This window comes from Phalacrocorax carbo, chromosome 1 (genome assembly GCF_963921805.1).
Source record: "Phalacrocorax carbo chromosome 1, bPhaCar2.1, whole genome shotgun sequence".
Taxonomy (NCBI): domain Eukaryota; kingdom Metazoa; phylum Chordata; class Aves; order Suliformes; family Phalacrocoracidae; genus Phalacrocorax; species Phalacrocorax carbo.
This window is the reverse complement of record NC_087513.1, coordinates 32080988-32108197: the sequence shown is the minus strand read 5'-3', so window position 1 is coordinate 32108197 and position 27210 is coordinate 32080988. Positions and strand designations below refer to the sequence as shown.

The following is a 27210-nucleotide window of genomic DNA, read 5'->3' as shown; positions in this document are numbered from 1 at the left end:
GTACTGGGAAAGCAACAGAGAAAAATAACATGGTTTTTTATGTATGCTGTATATACATATATGATATTTATAGTATAAACACATAATACAGATGGATCTGCAGTTGTGTAATTTTTGCCTTCCCTCAAAAACCTCTTTTCTCCCTCACATCTCAGCAAAAAAAACCTACAGTCACACTGGAAAATATTTTCGAAAACAATTTTCCCCATCTTGTCTTTTCTGTCATGTATAGAAATTGCTCTCTTATTAGGAATAAGATGGTATAATCTTAATAGATTACTTTCTTAATAGACAAAGGTCTGCAAAACTGGCTTTAGGATACAGATACTTTCTTGCTAAGACTCACCAAAAGACATGATTAACTAATAGTGTCCAACTTCTGTTTTCTCAAATTGATTATGGAAGAAATCATATTAAAGACACCCCTTGCTACTAAAAAAAAAAGATCTGCGAAATATTCCCCCTCTTGCAATATGTTTAGCACTTCTATTATGCAGAGGTACTAGTTTTTCCTCACATCTCTGACAAAGGCACTGGAGTAAACAGTGATCTGCAAATTAATTTATAGTAGCTTGTTACTGGCCATTAACAAGCTCCAACATAAAGACAGCTAAACATGCTTGTGCAGAGACTTCCTAAATACAAGAGGGGCCAACATCAGCTAGACACACACTTACCATTTCAGAATGACCATAGCAGTAGCTCTACTAATCACGGAGATGAAAGGATATGCAGTCTGTCAGAAAAGGGAACAAAGACCTGTGGCTACAGGAGAAAAGCTCCCTGCTCACTGGGTTCGGATGCTTCATTTGCATTATTCGAAGCAAAACAGCTCTTGTCAGGAGGTTTTTTGACCACCCATTCTCTTTCATTTCAGAGTGGAATTAGGTGATATCATCTATAGTTAATTGTTTGAATTCTTAGAACAGGCTGAGTAAGCAGTAACGTAGGCTGGGCCACAGTGGTTTAATACAGCTTTGGAAAACAGAAGGCTAAATCATCACCATACTCATATCCGCAGTGTACAACAAACCCATGACCTTTTGGTCAGAGAGCAGCGTCAGCCTCTTCAAGGCAAGACTGCATCCAGAAAGATGAAACTTATCTTCTCCTAAGTCATCTTCTACTCCATTTTACCAGTTGGAGAAAAATGGGCAGTCAATAATAGACAAATAATACAAATCAACTCTTCGCTATCTGGCTGGTGCCGTCACAAAAGTTTTGGTTTTTAGGACAATGGGACTTTCCCCAGGAACCATAGCCTGCTAGGGAGGGACAGAATCCACCTCTTTAGAAGGAGCAAGGGAATCTTTGGCAGCAGGCTGGGCAACTTGGTAAGGCAGGCTTTAAACTGAAGGACTTGAGGGGTGAGGGCCAAAGTGGCAACGCTAATACTGTCACATCCAACAGGGGGATAAGCCAGGCTAACCAGAGCAGCCACAAAGGTGCCTTAGCTGCCTCACGAGATGACAATAAGACGACCAACCACGTCAAGATTGCGTATAGCTACAGTGGATCCTCGCACATCCCTCCAGGGAAACCTGCATGCTCAGTTGCCTCTCTGAAACACCTGCACACAAATGCACACAGCATGAGGAGAATGGAGATCTGTGTGCGGTCGCATGGCCACAATCTGACTGCAGTTACAGGGACATGGTGGGATAGCTCACATGACTGGAATGCTGTCATGGATGGCTACAGGCTTTTTAGGAAAGATAGGCCAGCAAGGCAAGGTGGGGAGTTGCTCTTTATGTGAGGGAGCAACTGAAATGTGTTGAGCTCTACCTAGGAGTGGAGGAAAAATGAGTTGAGAACTTATGGATAAAAATTAAGGGGATGGCAAAAATGGGTGACACTGTTGTGGGTGTTTGATATAGGCGACCTGATTAGGAAGAGGGACTCGACAAGGCCTTCTACAGGCAGCTGGGAGTAGCCTCCCAATCACAGGCCCTGGTTCTCTTGGGGGACTTCAACCATCCTAATATTTGCTGAAAAAGCAACATGGTGAGGCACATGCAATCCAGGAGGTTCCTGCAGAGCACTGAGGATAACTGACACAGGTGGTGGAGATGCCAACGAGGTGAGATGTGCTGCTGGACCTATACCAACAAAGACGACCTGGTTGAGGATGTGAGGGCTGGGGGTAGCCTTGGCTGCAGTGACCATGAGATGGTGGAGTTCAGGATACTGCACGGTAGAAGCAGGGCAAGAAGTAGGATTACAACCCTGGAATTCAGGAGAGCTAACTTTGGCCTCTTCAAACACCTGCTTCGAGGAATCCCATGGGCTAGGGCTCTGGAAGGCAGAGACATCCAAGAGAGCTGGTGAATACTCAAGTACCACTTCCTCCAAGCTCAAGATTGGTGCATCCCTATGAAGAAGTCAAGCAGAGGAGCCAGGAGACCCACATGGATGAGCAAAGAGCTTCTAGTGAAACTCAAATGGAAGACAGAAGTTTACAGGATGTGGAAAAAGGGACTGGTCACTTGGGAGGAATATAGGAATGTTGTCAGGGTATGCAGAGACGCAATGAGGAAGGCCAAGGCCCACTTGGAACTAAATCTGGCAAGGGATGTCAAAGATAACAAGAAGGGCTTCTTCAAATACATTGGTAGTAAAAGACAGACTGGGGAAACTGTGGGCCCACTGCTGAACAAGGTAATTGTGACATTGCTGAAGCAAACGTCACTCCAATCTTCAAAAAGGGCAAGAAGGAGGACCTGGGAAACTATAGGCCAGTCAGCCTCACCTCCATCCCTGGAAAGGTGACGGAGCAGTTCATCCTGGAGGTCATCTCCAGGCATGTAGAGGAAAAAGAGGTTATCAGAAGTAGTCAACGTGGATTCACCAAGGGAAGATCATGCTTCACCAACCTGATAGCCTTCTATGATGGCAGGACTGGCTGGGTAGATGAAGGAAGAGCAGTGGATGTTGTTTACCTTGACTTCAGCAAGGCTTTTGACACTGTCTCCAATAACATCCTCATAAGTAAGCTTAGGAAGTGTGGGTTAGATGAGCAGACAGTGAGGTGGATTGAGAACTGACTGAACAGCAGAGCTCAAAGTCACAATCAAGGGGGCAGAGTCTGGTTGGAGGGGTCTGTGCTGGGTCCAGTCCTGTTCAACATATTCATCGATGACCTGGACAAAGGGACAGAGCATACCCTCAGCCAGTTTGCTGATTATACCAAGCTGGGAGGAGTGGCTGATACACCAGAAGGCTGTGCTGCCATCCAACAAGACCTGGGCAGGCTGGAGAGCTGGGCCGAGGGGGACCACATGAAGTTCAGCAAGAGCAAGTGCAAGGTCATGCACCTGGAGAAGAACAACTCCATGCACCAGTACAGACTGGGGGCTGAACTACTGGAAGGCAGCTCTGCTGAGAAGGACCTGGGAGTGATGGTGGACAACAGGTTGACCAGGAGCCAGCACTGTGCCCTTGTGGCCAAGGTGGCCAATAGTATCCTGGGCTGCATTAAAAAGAGTGTGGCCAGCAGGTTGAGAGAGGTTATCCTCCCCCTGTATCCTCCTCTGCCCTAGTGAGACCACATTTGGAGTTCTGCATCCAGTTCTGGGCTCCCCACTTCAAGAAAAGACAGGGAACTGCTTGAGCAAGTCCAGCAGAGAACTACCAAGATGATCAGGGGACTGGAGCACCTCTCATGAGGAAAGACTAAGAGGCCTGGGCTTGTTCAGCCTGGAGAAGACTGAGGGGGGATCTTACCAATGCTTATAAATATCTAAAGGATGGGTGTCAAGAGGATGGGGCCAGACTCTTTTCAGTGGTTCCCAAGAACAGGGCAAGGGGCACAAACTGGAACAGACGAAGTTTCACCTGAATATGAGGAAAAACTCCTTCCCTGCGAGGGTGACAGAGCAGTAGAACAGGCTGCCCAGAAAGGTTGTGGAGTCTCCTTCTCCAGAAATATTCAAAACCTACCTGGACATGTTCCTGTGCCCCTTGCTCTAGGTGTACCTGGTCAAGCAGGGGGTTGGACAAGATGATCTCCAGAGGTCCCTTCCAACACCTACCATTCTGTGATTCTGTGAAACTCAGCATAAGGACTTAACCTTTCTAGAGCTGCCATACCAGTGGTTCTACCTTACCCAGGTGGGCAGGCACCCTTCTGCTCTCGGAGGAAAAAACAGCTTCAATTTATGGAATGGTGTGAGATGGAGGTGGTGAAGAACCTGCTAGACATTTGCTATATTTACCTCAGCGCTACTAACTCACTACTAAACAATGCAGTGCCAATGTCTGGCTTATTTGTACCAATGAGAAGAGCTGTCACATGCTTCAAGCTTCACAGAGGCACCATTCCTCTAGCTTGTTTAAATAAGCTGGTAGGGTCAAGACATGGAGGAAGCTCTGCAGTCATATCTATTACACATCCATATGTTTACCTCCTCCCTGTATCAGTCCAAAGAAAAGGAGATAATTTCTGACTTGAGGAAGTCAAACCCTCCCTTGCTTCATACTAGACATGCCTGCAGCACATGCACTCTCCAGATTGCTCAGCTGGGCTGAAAGGCAGCACAGAGGGTTACAAGGAGTTGTACAAAAGAACAAGACTGCAGCCAACAGCTGTAGCTCTATAAGTCTGCAGGTAATAGAGGAAGGGGCCATTTCTTCCAGCAGCACACTCACGCTGGGAAACATTCACTGCTTTCCTTCTACTGTCCCATCACGGCACTGTTTCACACCCTTTCACCTCATACACTTTTCAGGGTACACACTGGAAAAGCCAGGAACCGGCAATGGTAGTCAAGGGCTACGTCATCTCAGATCCTTGGTTTTGTCAAGATGTTTTGCACTTAGAGGCAAGAAGGGGAGAGATGTGTTTAGTTTTGGAGCAGGAGGTACTCATAAAAGGTTTTGGGCTGTGTTATGCCAATAGACTGTTTATTCTGAGAACGAGACAGTCCCATTCATTCATCAGGATTACCCAGACACTAACACCAACAGGATTTCTTAAACAATAAAAGAAGTTATATGAATGACAGGGGAAAAAATTAAAGAATTAATTCTAAAGATAAATCAGTTTACTAATAAATGCCAAATTTGACAATGGATGAAAGCACTCAAACCAAGACACATTGAGCTATATGTGCAAATACTAAATATATCTTTATGTGCCAACTACTGTAGTCTTTGCTACAATAGCTAGAAAAAACTCTTTACGCAAAAGACTTCACTTGAATCTCATATCCCATAGGAAAAATGTATGCATGTAAATGAATAATAGAAAAATTTTAGAGTTATAATTAGTTCATTAAGAAAGAGGTTACAAACCCACAAGAATATCAGCTTCTTATATCAAACTATAGAAAGGTTTAATTCAGAATCAAGGTAAATGGTAGTTTTAACTAGTCTTATAGCAAGGCCTAAAACAACACTGGACATTGCAGACTACATTTCCTAATTTTATAGACTGATGTTGAACTGAAGTTTTTATTTCAGCTGCAGTAAAAATGTTATTTCTAAATAGATGCATATAGAAGGGCAAGATTCATAGACCTTGTTCTGGAAATGAAAAGTCAAAGGAAGTATTGCAGAAGTGTCGTTCAGTGTTCTAAAGATGTCGTTGCTACACATACTTTTTGTAGAAAATGAGAAGTCAGCTTTCATAAGATAGAAGTGGTGAGTTATACTCCCTCTTGCCCTACTATCATTTTTTATAACTGTATAAAAAAAGCATAGATTTTCAGTCATTCTCTACAACTAAAGGCCAAGGCAGATACATAAGTTTTGTGTATGAAATGAAGTGATAGATATTTCAGTGTCCACAAGCATTCAACACCTATCACTTCACCTTTTACAAATTGAGTATGTTTGGCACAGAAAACATTTGGCATGAGCTGCATAAACCACCTCAGAAAGCTAACTTTTTTCCTCCTTGTGCCCATTCAGAGCCAGCTGAGGCGGCAGTGGGAAGAGGGGAAGAACATAGAAAAGGAGTTGCATTGTGTTTGCTCCCACTTCACCTTCTCCCATGCATTATTTACCACAGGAGGCAACTTCATTCATCAAGTTTATCAAGTACACTGATATTAACCCAGCAATGAGGAGAACTTGTGTCCATATCACAGAGCTATAGGCTTTCTCAGCTGCTTGCTTGGTATTTAAGGAACACAAAACTTCATACCCCATTGTATTTTTCTCTTTAATATAAATTGTATGTTATCACTTAAAAAGGAGCTTTTCTTAAGGTACCTTCCAGCCAATTTTTACCATAAATTATCACCATCAAAAAATTTTCAAAGTCAGTATCCCACTTCTCAGGTCTCTCAAAAATCGTTATGATCCCCCTCAGAGCACATCAGTATCCATCTGAATGTTACCTAAAAATGGCAGATTGATAATACTACAGGAATTTATCTTCTAAAAGGATAGGCTCTGATTATCTCCATAACATTCAAACTCCTTATGGCCTGTAGCATTTGGGAGCTGTATTTTGGTACTCACATAACAGAGCTCTGCAGAAATGAAAACTAAGCTGATGGGAAAACTATATAGTTGCAATAAGAGATATGACCACAAGTCACAGAACGCAAGAAAACCTTTATTCTTTAAAATAGGAGGAAGAAGGTATACAAATGCAAGCTATAGATTGGGATATTTTTTTGTTAGTATTGCACATAAATATGCAAGCATCTCACAAGTGCTTAAATCCCCTTTTTCTCTTAAGTTTCTACTTTTTCTTCCTTGCCTGTATATACTAAATGTACCTTGTAATGTGGGAAATGCTGCCAAATGTTTCCCTGAGAATCCCAGGGTAATAAAGGTTTGGAAGTAATCTGGTGCTCCAACTAGATGTCAACATATTTGAAAGAAACTGGGCATAAGCCACAGTGAAATACAAAAACAAACTAGTTTGGGCGTACAAAAAGCATGTTTCCAGTTAAGTCTGTCAGTAGGGAACCCTGGCTGCTGACTACATCAAAGATTTTAGCTCTGCAAAAGCTTTTTAGCTTTTCCAAAAGGAAACATTACCTTTGTAAGAGACTTTCTTTCTCATGTCTGTCTAATAGGGAGTGGCACATTTCAGGCATTCAGAGCATAATGCAATGACAACAATGCAGAGTCACATGAAGCTGTTCCGTGCCAGCTGTGCAACCTTCCCGAAATTTCATTCACTAAAAGGTCAAGAACTTGTGTTACTGTACGTATGAGGCCTTTCAGAAATGTTTTGGAGTTCAACTGCCTTGTAGTTTACTACAAAGCTAACATTTCACCAATTTGCTTCGTAATGTGACATGTCATCCACATACGTTCTACTGGGCAGGAAATGCATTTGGTCTTTTGTGTTGTTTTTGGAACCATGTGGCTGTCTGCCTTCAGAAGAAAAGTTATAGGGGGTATGATGGACAACAGCAATTTCCAATTTTACCTATGTAAATCAGATCGTTTGTTGTTATACTAAACAAAGAAGCTATTCACCTTGAAAGTATTTAAGAATTATGAATCTAAAATCTGAACTGTGATTATTTCAAGTTTAAAAAAATGAAGTAATTTAACCTGAAAATATCAAAGATTTGGAAAATGGTATTCTGCTGAGCCTAATCCTAATGTGCTTGGTTATAAACAAACATATATAACCCAGCAAAATGTAGCCTCTGGCTTAAAAACAATCCTGTATTAAAGCCATAGGTAATCTGTCTTACATAATGCTATTTGCATTTTGTAATCCTGTTAAAAATACTTGTGACATCAAATCAATGTCTTCTATTCACAAATGCAACACCCAAACCAGGAGCTGCGCTCATGTAGTAAGACTGCTTTTGGGCTTTTTCTTTATTTTACGAGTAGTCCTTTGGTAGCATTTGTGGTATACATAAACATCACAGGGGTATGAACTGAAGTTTAATCTTTTAGTAAAAATACAAATTAAATTAAAGAACTATCACCACTTGTCCTCAGAAACTGAACTACAGCCTGATGTTCCAGTTTGTTGAATTATTCATGTCTGTGCGGGGTGGGATGGTAACACAAAGTTTTGCCATTAATATAGCTGACCATAACTTTAGGGTGGGAAGTTAAAATGAAACCTTATGCTAGCCCACCTTATCCCACTTCAATTCTGAACAGCAATTCAGTTTGTAGCATCAAAAAGTCCCAGGATGTAGGCAGACACCCAAATACACTATACAAGTCCCAGATGAGCCTTAGAATTTCCTAGAGAGCTGACTTCCTTCATACCCCTGTGCACAGAAGCATATATTCTGGGTAAACACTTATCATCTGTGCATCACTCTACAGGTCTCTCAGAAGATGTAATTAAGCACCTGAAATCTACAAGAGTTCTCCAGGAGAACTGGGAAAGGTTGTGTTTAGATTGTGGAGTCTCCTTCCCTAGACACATTCAAAATGTGCCTGGATGCATTCCTGTGCCACCTGCTCTAGGTGTCTCTGCTCAAGCAGGGGGTTGGACAAGATGATCTCCAGAGGTCCCTTCCAACCTCTACCATTCTGCGATCCTGTGCAAGTCAGATGTGATGGGGACCACAGCTACCTCTGAGAAGCAGAATCAGTAGTACTCCTGCCCACTTTCTAACCACCTGGCTGAGAAAAACACATACCCGAGGATGGGAGATCCAACTTGGAAGCCCTATGTAAGAAGAGCTGGTGATGATTTACTACAGAACAAAGGCTCATCAGAGAACGTGACCTGGCACACCAGCTCTCCCAGCCGTTCCCTCTTGCACAGGGGCTCAGAGCAGATGGAGGCTTTCACAAGCACACCCTGGGTGCCAGCAGGTACGACAGAGAACAGAAGTGACCGAGTCTCCATAAAGACCAGCAAAAAAACCAGAACGAAGATATCCCACTTCTGTGCCCTGATCACTGGAAAAAGAGCGTTATTCCCTCCTATACTCCTGAAATGTCCACCTGCAGAAGAACTATAGACAGACTTATTCTGAAGTGGAGAGAGGACATCTCAGAATTAGAGTAGTTAAGGTCGGAACAGACTTCCGGAAGCCACCAGGTTTAAACATTTGCCTCCCGCCCTGTTCAGCACAAGAACAAATTCAAAGTTAGATATGATATCCTAATGATTCCTTAATGCTTTTAATGAAAGGAAGACAAGCACTTAATTGGACTGGTTTTCAAAGAGTTCTTATTTCTCATGAGGCAAAATGATAAAAACAAAGTTGTATTGGTCAGGCTGGCTTGCTACCCTATACCAAATAGTTCAAATTCTGGTACAGATGGGTTTAAGTTAGAAGACAGGATTTCACTCTTAGTAAACACACACACACAGCACTACAGTTACAGATATATTCAATTATTACACTGACATTTCTCAGAAAAATATCCTAGAGAGTCCAGTAGATTTCCAAGCCCTGAGATGGTTTAGTTTTAAATCTGATATTCTCTTTAAATTTGCAAATACAAGTGCTGCATGTCCTACCAAGTCTGGCATTCACTTAGCATAATAACAAAGATCCATCTAGCCCAGGGTCTCATCTCTGACAGCAGCTAAAAGCAGATGCCCAAGGGAGAAGGATACATTTGTGGCAATACTCTCACAGCCTCCATCAACTGAAAGCTCAGAAGCTTGCTGCAATTTCCCATTGCTCAACTCTACTGCTATAGTGCCTTGATGAACTACTAACATTTTTACACCATTGCTGTAATCAGAACAAAGATCTCCAATTTCAGAAGCTATAGTATGCTATTTGAAACATTACATGCTGTTTGTGGCAATGGCTGTAAAGTCAGCAATAGATACTAGCATAGAAACTACACTTAAGACTCGCTGTGCTTCCATAAAAAAGGCAAAATACCACAAATGTTTTCCAGAAGCTTTTTCAAGTGTGCATCAGTTCCTTTATCTTGATTTTACTATCAGATTATGGTCTAAAACAATATACTGTATATTGTGGCAAGGTCTATAGAATTTATAATATGGGGGGGGGGGGCAGGGGAAGACGACAGACATTCAAGTGTGTCCTATAGCTAAAGTATCAGGACCCTGTCTGTGTGCATACCCAGTGTACTTATTCACCATCTCCCAGCACGGTCGAGGAACCGTTTGGCTGAAATATCTCAAATCGGCCCCTTGTGTCCCCTGTGCGGCACAGTGACTGAGCAAGCTCCCACCTGCCTTTACAACAAGGCAGCCGGTAAACAGGACCTCTCCAGATGGAAATTGTGGACAGTCCCTGCAGTTTCCCCAGGCAGCTCCTGCTGTGCATAGGCCAACCGATGGGAGTTGCTTGTATGCTTAAATGCATGAATAGCATCCCTGGTCAAGAATCTGACATTCACAGAGGCTCCCCAAGACAGCTGAAACTGTTCCTGGTTATGCAGCAGTCTCCTGTATATATGCAAGACAGCCAGGAAATGTTTCGTACAGAGCTTAATGTAACCAAGAGAAATAGATTGTGCATAAAGAGCAGAAAATATTTTGTGGAGTCTCGTCTAATCCAGCTGAAGAGACACCCATCACCATCCAGTAAAGGACCATCAGACCCTGAGAGATTAGATTCCCCAGATGAGCATTACCCAATGCAACAGAAAACAGTCAATTACTTTTCCCATCCATCCTTTAAACAAACAGCTGTCTGACTGTGCAAAAATATTGGGAAAGTTACTTGGAGACAAAGGATTCCATTGTCTTTTTCAAGGAATACACTACAGTCGCTTCCCAGCATTTGCCTTCACATTAAGCCTACTTCATCTGCATCTGTACTGCTTCCTTAATGGTTGCCAGATTAAAGTTTTTGGCATAATACCTACAAATATTTGTTTTATCAAAGTTGCACTGAACTAAATAATGGAAAGTCATCAAATGACCAATTCAAGCTTCAGATTAATCTTAGAAGCATTACTCCCATTTTACATAGACAGCAGACCAGAAAAAGCCCTTAAGACTGAGACATTTTCATGTAATCTTAATGACACCAGATGGAAAAAATAAAACCCCACGCATTTCTCACACATTTTTCTCAAATACTTGAAGTAAATTCACTGTATCACCAATGTTCCTGCAAGTACTTAAAAACATTACCCAGACAGGATTAGAGTAGTGCTTCCCAGGTGAAGGTTGCATCTACCACTTACATTACAGGTTCTCAGATCAGTCCAAGTGTAATCAGCTTCACAACTGTGGCTTCTCAAAAAAATCCAACCACAACACCCACTGCTGAATGGTTCCAGCAGTTTTCCTTAGGTGGGACCTTTATACTGCAACCGTCTTGAACTGCTAGTGGTGGGTGGAAGTACACCTTACATACAGGTTACACCTTAGGAGTAGCTGGGAACTGGTGCTGATGTGCAATACAGTCATCACCTCATAAGCTATCATCCCCACCTTCATTTCTTCCCCCCCCAACCTTAAACAGCACAGTTAATTTTCAATTATCCAAAGCAGTAAAGGGGTCAGATAATCAAGAAAAGAAAACCCACAGGGATAATACATGTGTACATGTATTAAGTTACAGAAGAACACCCAACAGCGTAACCAATGCCAAAGAGGTTAGTTACACTATTGACTATGAATGGGCACAAATCTCTTGACTAATACTGACCTCAGCTCAGACAGCACTGCACAGAAGCAACTCTCCTGCCCTGACCTAAGCTTGCTCACAGGAAGCCAATTTGGGGCTTCCACATTTATAGTACAGTTAATACATAACCTGAAAAATAAATACACATAAATTAACCTTAGCAGAAACCACAACTTGGAGAATAAACAGAGATACATATAATGGAAAGCTTTTTACTTAAAGCTACTGTATGATGATATTGCTAATGATTACAAATTGCCAGAGTCACATTATCAATCCTCAGGACAGTTGGCGGGATGTGTAAGGGAAGCCCCACCTCCCCCCACCCCCTGCTTCCTCTGCTTCAAAATGTAACGAAGCAAAGTCTCAAAACTCATCACCTTTCTGTCATCGAGTTTTGTTTTTGTTAATCTAATTAATAATTTGATTACAACAGAATATCATGCATTCATGATACACAGCTGAAGATCATGTCAGTGAGGATAACCTGGCCATGTTGGTTCACCAAACTCTAGAATAGTGCCAGCTCCCTCAGCCATCTCCAGGATACTGTATTTTCTTTACAATATAGTTGTTAGCCTTCCAGTACTGAAGCACTATTCAGAATTAAACTAGTTGGATATAAATCCAAGTTTTTCTTTCTACATCCCCAATAAGATCAATGACCTCAAAACCAGCTTTGTTAACAGCAAAGAAAACTTTTGATGAGTGAGGTATGCTACACGAAATGCTTCTGAAAGTGGAATACTTACACTGAACATTTCCTTGCACACGCAGTTTTTAAACTGTGGTACTGAACAGTAAAGCAATAATATTTTTTCTGACCAATTTGAATATATTTAGTGGAGCAAGCTTTAATACTCTTTAAAAATATAAGTGCTAAAAAACTGTACTGCATAATACCCATTAATTGTGTCCAGGAGCTGTAATCATAAATTACAGTCTCTTTAGGACTGGTATTGTATGGACAGATAGCCACAGCCTCCAAGACGACACAGAAGTTTGCAAAGTAATTCTATATAAAAACTCAGAAGTCCTTACACAACAAACAAAGGTTTTAAGATTCTCACTTCAAAGTCCATCTAATCATATTTAAGTATGTAAGCCTTCTTAAAGAGAATCTTTAAATTTTGTTTTACAGTTCTGTGCCTACTATTACAAAATTGCACTCAGAGTAAGATTTACATACTAATTACATGCCTGTGCCTGAATGCCAGGTATTTGAAGTCTGTCATAGGATGGTAGAAACAGCAATGAAGGGAGAAACACAATGAGGGAAATAGAAAATGTCGCTTTTCTGGGTCCTGCTTACAGACTTTCAAGTGTTTCATTTTGGACTCTGTGCAAGTCTTTGAGGACTAGTGTTCAGAAATTGAATTGCATTACCAAGGTTGAGTTATACTTTGTCTTCTATCAGAAAAGTGATGGGTTGTTTTTTCCAGCAATATTTAGTGTTAAAAATTATCAATAGCTGTATTTTTAAGAGGTAAAATTTAATGTTGAACAGCAATATATTTAAAAGTACATAAAATGTTTTATATTCCGAGTCATATTTCAAGGCAATGCCAACACAATATCAATTTAGTTTCTTTTTTTGTTAATTATAAAACTACTTTAATATTGAAACTGGAGGAAAGTAATCAAATAATTCATTATGAAATTCAAATTCATAATTCCACTAATTTGAGTTCTGCTTTTGAAAAATATCAAATATTAGTCAAAGTAGTGCATTAGCTCACCATAGTGAATTCTAAATTATTTCCCACAACCACAGATAAAACCTCCCACTAATGAAAGCAAATATTCAACTATTTTTACAGACACGCTTTCAGAAACAGATGTCTCACTCCATCCTTTACTATCCAGCGTAAGTCAGGCACTCAGCTTTAGGGATCAGCATTATTCTGCATCTTCAGAGAAATAAGGGCTTGTACTAACCTGCAATTTTGTTTCAGCATTGTATCACAATTCAGGTCTTTTACATATATATATTCTAGTGTGTAGAATAATCACTGGAGCCTACATCAAGACACTATCACTGAAAGGTCATTTTTCTACTTGTGAGCAGCAAGACAAGGAACAGATGTGCAGCCTTTATGAGAAGAACCTTACAACTGATTCTTTTCTGCACTCTTTTTAACTTAATTCTTTGCAAATTCAGACAATACTTCAGTTATGAGCATCATTCACTAAAGCGATAGCTTGAGGTTTTGTTTTAGTAAACAAGAGAACATAGCTCTGTTAGTAGCTATTTGCATGTAATTAAATAGACCTCTTCTCTTTGCTTTGTCTCCCCTTTCTTTATCCTCCACACTTCCTTACTCCTATCTCTTCCATTCCAATTAATAGGTCTTTTTATTAACAGTCAGACCAGGAAGCTACATATTAGTTGTAATTTGAACTTTCCCATCTATAATAATAAAAATAATTCGCTTGCTGTGTGAACCTTGTTTGTCATGAGTACGGTTAGTAACTGTTGGTGTGTCTTTAAATATCATCTCAGTTCAACTAGGTGGGGGGAGGAAACACAGGAATCTTTGACTCTTAGGACAGCTTTACCTCAGGAGAGAAAATACACATAAGTGTCTATATAACATAATGAACATGAAGGCTAATCCTCCTACTAATGCTAACTTTTGCATTAGCCCTGGCACCAATCTAACTTCCAACAAATTACAACTATTGCACGCGTTCTCAGGAATAGTGTTTCTGTCACTGTATTTAAGGGACAGAATTCAGCCCTTGTAAAAGGTTGTCAAGTCTCATAACTTTAACTGAATTTTTCAAAAACCCAGATGCAAAAATCAACCAATTATTAACAGTAACTCAGGTTTATTTTTAGATGTTTCTAGGCTTCTAGACATGGAGAAAATGAAGCTAGGACACATCAGCCAAGTAAACTATGAACGGTACAAGTCTTAATAAATCATTAATTCCTATGATAATCTTGAGTGTCTGATGCTGTCAGTTCTGCTAGTACATTTCCCAGGATGTGATGAGAAACCTACTCTCACATTTCAATGCCAAGAGGGTAGGAAGGTTGTGAAGTAGTACATAAAACTTTATCTGGAGGAATTTCTCCAAGTTACTCCTAAAGTTTTGATGATGATATCTGCAAATCATCTTACACAGAACCTCTCCAGAAATCCTGCTGTTAAGGGATCTGTGCCTACTGGAAATGACACTGGGGAAATTGGAAATCTGGGGCAGCATTTAAGGCTACTTCAGTGTTTCTCTCCAGCACAGCTGGTAGAATTGAGACTCCAAGAGAGCAACCAAAGCTTTTAAGACTTGCCTCTGAAGAATACTGTGACTTTGAAACAAGGGGATAAAGACTTTGCTTTCCTTACAAAGACTGTCTAGGTTTTACAGGAAAATAATTCAAAGACAAGACACTACCACTGTAACTTGAGATGGTGCATAAGCAATAAAAGCCAACACATGACATGCTTTAATTAAGCACCTGCAGTCCTAGCAAGAAAGCTAAATAAAAATTACTGAACATCGTCTTTCACTAAAAACTACAGTACAGCATTCCTAAAAAGGCTTCTTTATGGAAGTATTTAATTTTAGACCCATAACGTTAAATATTTTCCATGATACTCTGAAGAAGAAAATTACATGCTTTAAAGAACATAGATGTTATTAATAACAAAAAGGAAAAGAATATGCAAATGCTGGGGGATCTTTGTGAAAAAATGAACTTTAATTCAGACAGAATTAAATTATTCTTTAACTACATGAGAGAAACTATTGAGAAAGGAGTCCATTTTTCATTTTAAAATTAAGGCAAACACAGTCCTGGAAACATGCTTGAATTAAAATTACTGGACTCAATATAAATGTAAATGGGTTAAGTTTAACAACTCATTATTTACAGGTCAAACTACATGATCTGATGAACTGTTCTGACTTCCATCGCAGGAATACTAAACCACAGGTTAGTTCTACACAGATATTTACTTTCATCTTACACTGATAATATATAATACTATTTGATGTTTATGAAATTCTATGCATCTATACTGTATTATTTACTTAGTCATTACCTCACAGTATTTTTACAGGCATAGGCAGTCTCTTTTCTAAGGATTTTGGTTTGGAGTCGTTAAACAATGTGTCTGCCCTCTGGTGGTCACACTCACCTTTATATGTTCCCACACTTTTATAATTTTTAAGTTAAAAACACACTTTATGCCACTACCACCTACACGGTCTGACAGATAATTTAGCTTTTATCCACCCTGGGCTGGCTTGCTTCCCTGTTATGTAACTGCTTATATTTCAACCTTACCATGCAGAAATAGCCTGCACATAATTTAAGATGTTCCTCATTTTGTCTGTATCTAGAACAAAGTTTAGACACCAGTTTTTAAAGAGCTCAAGCTACAGGAAAGCAGAAAGCTTGCAAAAATTACCCAGAATAACACCTGAAGTTTCAATTTATATTGAGATTATAAGTTTGGCATTGTCTGGGAGATGTTACACATTGCAATACAATGAAGCGTTGAGTACTAGACTCAAAGGTCCATAGATACATGAAATGCTTCTGAGGGAAAACATGGATATTTAAAACTGTTTGCACATTAATGGTGTCAGATTTGTACTATGTAGAAACTTTTATGAGTTTTTATATCATGCAAGATTGATATAGACAAAAACATTCAATAAGGACGGACCAGGGTCTGTAGTCCCAGTTACTAGCACTGCTCCTCTGACAGTCACGTGTTAGCTCATGTGATGGGGGAGCAGTCATGCAGCTTCCTTACTTACTTTGTATAATATATCCAGGAAAAAGTTAGAGAAAACTGTTTCCCAGCTCTAAGCCTTCATTGTCAGGGAAGCAGTAGGTGGAATCCTCTCTCCCTTGTTATCTGATGCTTTTAAGGACATTAGATGATGTCAAAAACACACAGACAAACTTCAGGGGGATTCAAAATACCCTTGGCGTGTAGAACACTGACATCAGGTTTGTTGGTTGTTTTAGATGTCTAACTGAAAACCAGCTCACGAGCAGGCAAAAGCAAGCCAAACTATACATAAGGTACATATAGCTCCAATATGAAGGGTGGGTTCCTTCACACCCCCACAGATGCCCCAAACACCCTTGTAGTATTACTTGGGACTGGGTTGCAGTAATAGTGATAAGAGTTCTCATCTGCCCCTATGTCCTAATCAAACCTATGCCTAGGGAAGAATAATGATACCTGCAACAGGAAGAAGAGCTCCGAAGACTATGGATTCTCTGCAACAGCTTCAAGAACCTATGTTCCCCCTTTCACCTCCACTGCCAAGATCTTTGGGTGTCTCTGAACTTCACTATAAACAAACACGATGGTAAATGAAAGCAGGAATCTTTTACATCCAGTGAAAAAGACCATACCCTGTCCACCATCTCTAGTGACAAGGGCTCTTGTCTTCATAACTTACAGACTTGATCACTGCAATACTGAAAAGATTTCCCCATGCTCCAGCAAAAGCAGTGACTTCCTGAAAACCTGACAGGACTCTGCAACATGCAGACTCTATCTTTCAGTGTTACTCAGAACTCAGTTCACGATGTGGAAAATGGGTTGCCATTATATCTTGGACTGATTGAACAACAACAAAACCTAATCACTTTGGAACCATTAAATTGCTCACAACCAGAAACACTCACCATCCATGGAGAACACAACTCTTCACAGCAGCCAGACCCAGAACGCAAAACCTACTGCTTCAAGACTCAAGAATGACTAGAGGCCTCAGTTTATCCAACATTACATGCAAAAACTCCATTTCTGTTCTTTATTCTTTTAATGAGGAGCTCCCTGTTGTAAATTTACTCAATTCCTGTACAACTTTGAAAGGACGGGAAAGGAAAAGGAATGTATCTCCCTTTTTCTAAGCATCACTAAGAAATACCTAGTCAGAACAGATTAAAAACCAGTAAAATGTCTAGCACAGCCTATTAACATCTCATCCAAAGCATGAACCAGATTTTGATTATATGTGGCTATCTAACAAAACTACTAAATTCAGCTGAGCTGACAATTAAAAGATACTTTCCATTTTCAAGAAAAGAGCAGCAACTCAAGGGCATTAAAATCCCTATTTTATAGTTAGTTTCTCTGGACACCACAGCATTGGTCTACAGGTGGAAATGCTTAGTGGAGGGACCCACAGATTCCACCTTACTCAAAGTGGCAGTAACCAAGTCACTAAACCTGTTTATCCCACCCAAAGAATAGCCATGGCCAAGCTTACCTCTTCTTAATATCGCTAAAAAATTGTAATGAGGAAGGCATATCAAGCACCTCCTGCATTTTGCTTCCCCTAGAGATATGAACTGCAGCAGTCCTTTGAAACACTGGAGAAGTAGTGAAGAGGACCATCTATCCTGTTACGAAGGGTAACTTGTGGTGTACAAGCCTACTGATGAACAACACTAGTTTCTTAAATACTCTTGAAAACCCCTTTAAATGACAGGGAACATGCCATGAAGATAACAGGGGTATGTGATCTTTTCCTTCAAATTGCTTGATTTGATAATGCCTAGCAAAAACAAACAATAAAAAAACCCAACCCTTCACCAACAAATTCTTGTTTTTCTTCTTCTGTTCCCCCTCAAGTCACTCATTTCTCTGCTTTTGACGTGCCTTTCGAAATTCCTTCCTCCCTCAGGGCTGGTTGCACTTCCCACCTCACACCGAGGAGCTATCCCCTGCTTCATCCCACACACTCTTATGCATGATTTGTACATACATTCTCTCTCGATCTATTACATTCAGGGTTCCCAAGACTGTTGCTTTTCCCTTTAAGTTTTCCACTGAATTTTATTCCCAACTCCCTCATTTCTACCACTTCTTTCTAATGCAAAAGTCAATAATACATTTTGTTCTTAATCATTCTCCTCATACAGTAGTCCTCCTCCTGGATATTTTTTTTTCATAATTCATTATCTTCAGTCTTTCTTTGAATTTTGTTCACTTCTACTACCCTGCCCGTGCTACAACATTCAGCAGGAAGATTTCCCTTGGCCAGTGCCTATGCACTGGTCAGTTGACTCCCTGGCACTGTTCTCCACCAGCAGAACTGTTCCCTTACTCCAAATGATGTACAACAGCTGGCTTTTGTACTGATTAATTATATACAATTCCTTTGCATACCCACAGAGCCCTGCAGTGTTGTAACATTGTAAAAGCAACTCCTTTAGATGCAACCTCAGAATCAAGTTGGACAAATGCAGCAATGCTGAAAAAAGGGAAAAGGGGAAGTCAGAAGTGAGAGGCACAGTTCAGAATCACAAATAAAATCCATACTCGTGTATAAACACTGTCAGCTCCTCACTTAGGTCACAGTCTAAAGGAAAACAGTGTGTTAATATTTTGGGTGGCTATCCAGAAAAGCCTAATTAATGGCCAGTGACTAACTCATACAACCAGGATGTTATGGATCAACTTTTATTTTCCTCAGACAAGCTGTTAAACAATTATACACTTTAAACCAGAGAAAATTAAAAGGTCATATATGCCTAATGGTGCAAAGTATTAGGATAGCTATATTCCCACTGGGATGATGCATCCAAATTCAGCACTCTTACATGAGTATTTACAGAATTTAGAGAGACTATATTCATAATGATTCCGTCTGATTTAACTGACAATTTAGACAGCTAGTTCCTTTCTAATGTGGCTGTTTTTTAAAGCTGTCACGTCCTCATAAGTTGAACCGGCCTTTTTTTCCTCACTTGGCTATTTTTGTGCATCTGAGATGCTCTGCATGAAATGCTGCTTTTTAAATAAAGTTTGGTTGCTTAAAGTAGAATGGGGGTACTGTCAGCTCTTACAGAAACATTTTATAATTCAAGCTGTTATGCTTCCATGCTAAAAAGTTAACAAGGGGAAAGCTGTAATCACATTATGAATTGAGCTATTTCAAAACCGAAACAGTGTAGGAAAACAGTGTATTCACAAAATGAATACTAAGATACGTTTATCCTGATTCATACAGGAAAACAAAAAAAAATTGAAAGCTTCTTACAACAGTTAATAGAGGATCCAGATGAACATTTCTGTACTTATTCAACATTTACTAGAAGGGAGAAGCTAAAGAGCAATCCAGAAGAGTATTTGCAATGCAATTAGGCTAGACAAGTAAGTCTGAATGTATGCCAGCTGCAGGGGCCTGCCCTTAATTCACACAATCAAATGTCTAGTGTGTCGCACAGTGTCTAGCATCAGTATCTCCAGTATTAAGTCTCATCAGATATGTACTTGTTTACTGAGCATCTTCATCAGGGTCTGAACACATATCTAGCTGTACCTTCTAGCAGTCTATATGCCAGTCCATCACCATCTGTCAGTTAAAGCCTCCACAGATAGAAAAAAAAATCAATTCAAACAAATGTGTTCAGCTCTCAAACTAAGCTATCATTCACATTTCAATATAAGACTTGAATTCCTTTTCAGTGTTCTTCAACTTTGACCCAGCTCTACCCCCTCCTTCACTGAAAAGGGCAAAGACAACAGCCCAGCAAGTGGGACAGGCAAAACAGACCTCCTTTGTTCACTTTTTCCCTTTCAGTTTTCTATTGAGGTAAATAACTGAGAGCTCAGCCAGCCTCCAGGAGCTCAGAAGAAAGCAATATAGCTAGCTCGCAACTATCCTTTCCTGGTTAACAAGGAGTAGGACAAAACTTATGGTGCATTGTGTTAATCTTATTATTGGAGATTAACTCTTTACAAATTCCCTTAGTATTATATTTCTAAGACGCTATTCATAAATGCATAAGTTACAATATCTTTAATACTAAATTGAATAGGCAATACACAGCCTTACCAATTTAAAATGCAACAAATTATCACTGCGGAGAAAGTATAACTGAATTTTTTGAATACTATCAGCCCACTCAGGAAGGCAAAACGAAATTCATTGCATATTGCCCAGCAGACAGCCTCCTACATTATTCCCTCAGCTTAACATTACCAAGATATACTTTTTATGTATGGCTTCCCATTTTATCAGCTTGGTTCATAAAACATAACAAAATAACGGATCCAGTGAAAACTGAAGCGCAGAGCTTTTCTGTACTATTCCAATATAATGGAAGGTAAGTAATTGCAATTCAAAGTGATTTGGGACAAATGAGTAAAACTACAGACTAACAGCAATTCCACAGCCGCAGGCAAAACAGATTTAATTTTTAGTCTGATTGAGCTATTTGAGCTGTGCAATAAGTTATTAACAAAAACCCAAACCCTTGGTGTATTCAGTACGTTTTATGTCCAGATACCATGGACAGTCATTTCCCTACAGCAGGAAGAATGGGCAGACTAGCATTACCTTTTCCTGACTTGAAATCAGAATCCTCAAGCCAATAAAATCTGCCAGTTAGAGAGACATCTCATTAACCCCAAGGAACTCCGACCTGGTTACTAAAGCTTCTGCCATCACCTTTTTCAGCACCAGAGAGAAACACCAAAGCAGAACAAGCTAACAGGAGGTAACAGTACGCATCCTCTGGATTTGTTATTTCATTTCCTGAAAATAGAGACTATTTTAAAAAGCCAAATTTTCTTATTACCACCCTTCTTATCAAACAAGCTGTTCTATGTGTGATAAACATCATGCTTTCTGCAAGAAGGTAAGAAATAACTAAGTGATCTCATTCACCTTGAACATTATTACTTTTGAGTATTTTTATGGTTGACAGTTAGATTAATTACAGAACTAAGATACAAGTAGGAGTATGATTGTGGATTTATTCTGCAAGTTGAGAAGAGGGTTTTCGCTCCATCATTAATACCAGCTGGTACACAATACCCCATCACCCAATGCTGTCATAAAGCCGGACAGTTTTCCTTTAGCTACAATGCCTTTGCACAATCCAGAATGTGAATTCATTCAATGGATCCTGAGTTCAACATCGAGCAGCTTTCTGGTTTTGCTTCTTTACATTCAATATTCTCAGAATACAACATTTTCCCACTTCTGTGTTGATATAGTCTGACAGCTAATTTTAGACATCCAAGAGAATTTCACAGTACTTTGAAATTCAAATAAGTAACTTTCACAGACTTCAGCACCAAACTCTTTAGCAACTCTGGTCACCTGCTTTGCAATTTCTATTCAAAACTAAGGACAGCCAACAACTAAACAAATGCCTGAGGCGTATTCCTACTGTCATGGTTTAACCCCAGCCGGCAACTACGTACCACACAGCCGCTCCCTCACCCTCCCACTCGCCCCCACCAGTGGGATGAGGGAGAGAATTGGACAAAAAAAAAAAAAAAGTAAAACTCATGGGTTGAGATAAAGATAGTTTAATAGGGCAGCAAAGGAAGAGAAAATAATAATAACAAAAGAACATACAAAACAAGTGATGCACAAATGCAACCGCTCACCACCTGCCGACTGATGCCCAGCCAGGCCCCGAGCAGCGATTGCTGCCCCCCGGCCAACTTCCCTCAGTTTATATACTGACCATGACATTATATGGTAAGGCATATCATTTTGGCCAGGTTGGGTCAGCTGTCCTGGCTGTGCCCCCTCCAGCTTCTTGTGCACCTGGCAGAGCATGGGAAGCTGAGAAGTCCTTGACTTAGTGTAAATACTACTTAGCAATAACTAAAACATCAGTGCATTATCAACATTATTCTCAAATTAAATCCAAAACACAGCACTATACCAGCTACTAGGAAGAAAATTAACTCTATCCCAGCTGAAACCAGGACACATGCAAATGGTAATATCAAACAGATTAGACAAATGTTAAAAATATGCCACACCTGCAAGTCAGTTTTCTGACTTCTGGGTCCTTTGAGCCAGTACGCGACACTATAGTATCCTTCTCTTTCCAGACTATATCCTTTGCCAAAGAATACCTGCAAGATGTGTACCTTGGCATATATGCTGCTCTCAAACTCAAAATGAAGTCCAGATGCCTTCTGACGTTGTACAGTGACCTAGTCTATGCACAGCCCCATATAATTACTATCCATAAGTTATCACATCAATTATGTTAAATTGTGGAAGAAGTTGTAATTATTAATAGTGCACCTGTTAGATGCAATGAAGTTTTCTGTTTTCATCTACCTTTTCCGTAACATACTAAAGAATCAAAATGTGTTTTAATACTCAGAAACAGTGAAAGAAATATGCAAAGCCAGGGAACATTAGAAAAAAGGAACCCAGGTGGCTAAATACTGCCTTCTTGACTCAGTAGGAGGCTGTTTTGAACAAACAGTGAAAAACTAGACCTTTATGGATATAAGGACATCTTATCATGATCTATAGGTTCCCCTGTAGAATTAAATATCACATTTTCCATTGTTTTATCTAACTATATGGACAGCTAAGAAATAGTATTCCGTTCACAGAGTACTTGGCAAGATGGAATGGCCTTATTGACTGGGCTGAAGCACGCTATGATCTTAAATATTTAAACAGCTTGGCATTATTAATCAGGTACTGTTTACACTTAGACTCCGAAGCCTTGGTTTAAACACATTTCAGACTTCAAAACTAACACATCTATGCTGAAGAGCTCAGCAGTAGCTGAAGGTTTAGTTAATTATTACTTTTTAACCAAAGAGCAAGTGTATTTGCTGCTCAGACTTCACTGTGATTTTCTGCATTAAGCGCCATCAAGAAAGAAGCAAAAAGAAAGCAAATAGGAAGAGCCCGGCATCCAGCCTGATTTTAGCTGTTTTATACCTAAATAAAACTGGCGGTGCTACTCGCTGCAAAAAGCGAAGCGCGGAAGCGGGGGGGTGGGGTGGGGGGGGGTGGGGGGGGGGGGGGAAAGCTGACAAATAAACGTGTAAAAGCCGAAACCCGCATCCCGGCACTTCAGCACAGACAGCTCCTTCCCCCGCACCCGCCGCCCGCCCCCGCCCCCGCCGGGCCCTCGCCCCCGCCGGCCGGCGCACGAAATGGCGACCAACCCGCCCGGGGACGGGGGCGCGTCGCAGCCGCGGAGCGTCTCCGCCCGGCCCGAACGGCTCCGCGGCTGCGACGCACCGGCCACCGCAACAAAGCCTCCGCAGCGGCCGCCGCGGCACCGGGCGCCTCCTCACAGCCCGCTGTCGGGGCCGCCCTCGCAAGGTCTCCGCGCCTGGCGCCGCCGCCCGCTCGCCCGTCCCCTCAGAGGAGCCCCGGGACGGCGCAAGCTGGCGGGCGCGGCAGCCCCCGCAGCCCCTAAGGCGTGGCGCGGTGACAGGGACGGGCCATGGCCGGTACTCACGGGAAGCTGCGGACCCTCCGCCTGGGGGAAGAGGGTCGAGGCGGGGACCCGCGGCCGCGCCGCTGCTCCGCTCCTCCCGCCCGCTCGGCAGCCCGGCGAGAAGAGCCGAGGCAGGCGCGCTCCCGCGCCTATCACCTCCCCGGCACCCCCGCCCCCGCCGTACCGCGGGGCGCGCTCCCGCGCGGCTGCGCGAGCTGCGGCGCGGCGGGGCGGGGCTGGCGGCGGTCCCTCGCACCTGAGGGGGCGCGGGGTGGCCGCCTCCATCTTGGCCGCCCGACAGAGGGTCGCTGGGGCTGGCGACCCCCCCCCCCCCCCCCCCCAACCCGGGTGGAAATCAGAGTAACGTGGTCGTCGTCGCGCTTTGTGAGCGGACCTGCAGGCAGTGACAGGTCTCCGCTCCCCCCCGCCCCGCCGAACCACCGGCTCCTCTGGGGCTCTGGAAGGGAACCGACCCGGCCGCCGCCCCGGCCGGAGCCTCCTCAGCCCTTGTGTCCGCTCCCGGCCCTCCCCAGGTCGGGGAAAGCCGAACGCTCCGGTGGGGCAACCCCACACCCACCCCCCTCAGCCGTGCGGGCCCCGGCAAAGGCGGCGTTTTAAATAGGCACATTATTTTCGCCCGGCAGTGTCCCTCTAAATAGATGGTTTCAGCTAGTTCCCAAGCTGGGGACAAGGATATTATTTTACACTCGAGAATAGTCCTATTGAACTCGGAGGCGCTGCTCGCATGTGTGTAGTTAAACACGGGTGTTCGCAGGATTGGAGCCAATAATTTCGGCCGTGGTGGGTACAACAATACAGTAAATTAAACCGACTTTGGAAAGACAGAGGGTTGCATTGCCGGCTTCTTCTGGGGGGCGGTGGAATCCTCCGCGGCACGCCGGTTGTCCTGGGGACTGCCGCAAATAGCGGAGCCAGTGGCCTGCCCACAGCTCGTACCAGCGCATTCATCACCAGTCAGACTAAAATTGAATTAGGTTAAATTTCCAGTTCACAAGTTCAGGAAGTCAGACACTTAGACGCGATCACTTAAAGAGAAGCTGTGGGTGAGACCGTTCGGAGAAGGGTCTCAGATGAGGGTCATTTCAAGCAAACCTTTCTGCTGAGCGTGCCTCTCAGTCGAGAAGCGCTGGCAGCGCTCACCTTCCCTTTCACATCTGGCAGTTCATTTAATGCGCAATGTCAGAAAGCACTTTAATATCGTTTTGAAACTTCTATGGGCTATGCTCAATATTGCTCGAAATTATTCCAAGTCTACGTATAACGTAGTAAATGTGATTATCTGCTGCTGCTGAAATTGCTTTTGGATCAGCCATTTTAGGAATAGCCCTTTGTCCATTGCAAGGTGGCAACTTTTATAGTGGTTAACTCTATATTATACGTTTCAGGAAACAGCTTTCAAGGTGAACTCTACAGTGATAACTTAATAGTACAAAACACAATGCTCAAGATGAGCAAAAAGCCCTTACCCTGCAACTCTGCAGAAACCCATTACGACTCTGGCAAGTTAAATCTGAACAGCTGACCTACTGAAAAACAACACTCTAGACGAATAACAGTTTCTATAAATGTTATAGTGCATGCATATAAATATCCAAGGGTTAAACAATAAGTCAGACACTACTGCTTCAGACTTTGGAGACATTCAAGCTCCTATCAATCTGAGGCCAGAATATTATTGTTTGAGACCTGAATATGCAAAGAAGTTTAGATGGATGTGAAGAAAATCCTTTTTATAGAGAGAAGTAAGCACTTGAATTTATGGTGTACCCCTAAAAGTTCTTTACGTTTGTTTGCTTGCTTATATTTTTTCTTGCTATACAACTCCCATGTTCCCAACTAATTTATTTCATCTTAAATACAAAAACACTACAGTGTGAGTAAACATTCAGCAATGTGTAAACAGGGAGCCTAAAACATTAGAATATTGCCTGACTTTGCTTCCAAGGTACTGTGTTCCATAAGAAGAATATGTAGCCGCTCCTGCCTTTGAGAAAATATGGGTATAAAATGCTTAGAGAAGCATTATTTCTCGCACAACTATCTTTTTGCATCCTTGCCAGATTACCAAGGGAACATGGTGAGCCAAAACTTCAGGAGGTGGTCTGAAGAACTTCAGCACACTTCAGAGGAAAGACTTGAGTCGTAAGTTTAACTTTCTTAAAATGTAGGAGCAAAGATCTGGTTAGTATTTGGGTGGCAAATGCACCAAATTTTAGAAGCACAAACAATGGGCTGTGACAAACCACCTGGTGCGAGTTAGACCAGGGCAACCAAATAAATGAAGAGATTTCACTGCAGGGAAGGTGTAATAAACAACTCTATACTGATGTATGATTAGGCTGAAATGTTGCAGCTGGTATGATTATACCCTTATGATTCCCCTAAAATTTAAACTCTGTATTCCTTGTGTTACTGTGATAAACAAATACAGGCATCCGGTAGCACAAAGCAGAACTGTCAAAATGGTGGCGCGCATACAATTGTCGTAAACAAGTAAATTCAAAGGCTTATATAACCTCCTACAGAGCTAGGAGCTACTTCTGCTGTTGATGGCATCCACTATTGTGGACGAGTGCCATCCATGCTGGCAGCAGGATGGTGGCACCAAGCAAAAAGAAACAGGTGGGCTTGTTGGCATGAACAACAACAGCCATTAGATAAGCGGAAGTTGTATGGCTGAAGGAATAGTAGTTTTCAGAGTTCTTCTCTGCTGCCTCATGTCTTTTCTATAGTCATCTATTTGTAGCATTTCTCCTCATTTTGCCTGCTGCAATTATTTCCATGGATGGGCAGTACCAAACTGTAGTGGTTTAGTCTTCAGGTTGCTTTAATATCAACCTTGATTCACTTAGCTATCTACCACTTTCCTCTATATTAATCTCTCAGGTTCTTCTATAGTCTTTGCTTAGGGAAGCGCTGATCAGGTACATGACACATTCATTTGACTGATACACAAAACTGATACACATAGACATAATCACGGTATTGTGACACAGGAAATCTATCAAAAACTTGTCTGTGATGGGTATCAGTCATGATCCAAACATTTGCAAAGTGTTTTTAGGAATAGGTTACCAAATAATTCAGAGGGCTGATACATTGGAAGTGACTAGTATTAGTGAAAAGAATTCTGTGACATTTTGTTCCGAGACCAGGCGTTTTTAAGAGATATGGAAAGACATCTTGGGTTGTTCATCTCACCTAACTTTAGATGTCTACTATGTGAACGTCTGCATCTGAGCTAGTCACTCTCTCCACTGAGTATAAAGGGAACCAGAAATAGGCAGTTTTAATGTATGATTCATCTAACCTATTTTAGATGTCTATGTTAGCATAAGCTGCGTTGCATCCTAGAAATGCCTGTTTCTCTCCATTGACTGTAACAGGACCAGCGGGTGTCTCGTTCAGCTGTAAATGCCTACACTGTACAAGTCTGCATTTACTCAGCTGAATGCCACCCGTGTGATTTTA

At 41.6% G+C, this 27210-nt stretch overlaps 1 protein-coding gene across 1 annotated transcript in view; it reads right to left on the bottom strand.

Moving 5' to 3' along the window:
• Positions 1-23842, bottom strand: part of NRCAM (neuronal cell adhesion molecule) — a 166733-nt gene extending 142891 nt beyond the window's left edge. Inside the window, exon 1 of the mRNA XM_064447646.1 lies at positions 23740-23842. The gene's annotated coding sequence lies outside the window, so the exon portion shown is untranslated. The remainder of the gene's footprint in view (positions 1-23739) is intronic.
• Between the last annotated feature and the right edge of the window lie 3368 nt (positions 23843-27210).